Genomic DNA, 1126 nt, shown 5'->3' on the forward strand with positions numbered 1-1126 from the left:
AATTTAAAAAAACTATGACATCGATCTTTACGATTAATTAGCCTTTACCAGTAACTTGTTACGAAAACTTAATTAGTAGCTTTAGTTTTCTTCCAGACTATGTTCTACATTCATAACAAAATTCAGCGAGATCTGTTAAGCCGTGGAGATAACTCCTAAGAAATAACAATACCTTCGCATTTACAATATTAGTGAGATATTTATTTTATCGGAAGTTAAAAGATGATGTCTAACTAATTACTAGTTTCTTTACTTGAAGAAATTTAAACATATGTTAGTTTTTTGAGAGATGAGACAAAAATGATTACCGACGAGGATGGGATTCGAACCCACGCGTGCAGAGCACATTGGATTAGCAGTCCAACGCCTTAACCTCTCGGCCACCTCGTCTTATAGTAGAGTTTATTAAACATCATTACAGATGTAGTACAAGCAGAGCTAATCTATTAACAATCAGTGTTAAATTCTGCATGTAAATTTTTCCAAGGAATCTATTTCTAAATTATGATATTACTTATAATATTTGTGCTTTTGATATTTAATGCCTCGTTAAATTTGTTAATAACTTGAAGAAACAAAAAATACAAAATTATAATATGCAGGTCCGAGAGAAACTTACGAGTATCTGAAAAATGTAAACGCCTCAAGCGAGCGCAATGAAAGCCAGTAGCCTCGAATAAACAGTTGACCGCAACATGGCGTCACGGGTTTAGAATAAAGTTTTTTTGATGCAGAGTTCCTCTTTCAATGTATTATTATACTGGTTTTTAGCCGACTTCAGAAAGAAGGAGGTTATCAATTCGACTGTAATTTTTTTTACGTGTGTTACCGCGAAACTCCGCCCCTGGTGGTCCGATTTTGATAAAAATTATTTGAATCGAAAGGAAGTGCTTGCAGATGGGTCCCATTTTTTTTTTTTTCAAATAAAAATTCAGGTATCTTTTTAAATGTTAAACTATACTTTGTAATGACCATGTGAAAGTAATTAATTTCTTATATCATTTAGTGGCCAACGGCCACTTTAATTCTTCGAAATAGCGAAGCGACCGCTGCCCATGACATACGTAATTTCAAAAGCGTTACCTACCTCTAATCAATGGAGAAGGGGACCCACAGAAGGAGAATA

The 1126-nt window shown here is 34.2% G+C and overlaps 1 non-coding gene across 1 annotated transcript; it reads right to left on the reverse strand.

The window, feature by feature from the left end:
* Window positions 1–308: 308 nt before the first annotated feature.
* Trnas-gcu lies at window positions 309–390 on the reverse strand. Its single transcript has one exon. It is a non-coding gene; the product is annotated as a tRNA-Ser (tRNA).
* Window positions 391–1126: the final 736 nt, after the last annotated feature.

This window comes from Papilio machaon, chromosome 21 (genome assembly GCF_912999745.1).
Source record: "Papilio machaon chromosome 21, ilPapMach1.1, whole genome shotgun sequence".
NCBI lineage: Eukaryota > Metazoa > Arthropoda > Insecta > Lepidoptera > Papilionidae > Papilio > Papilio machaon.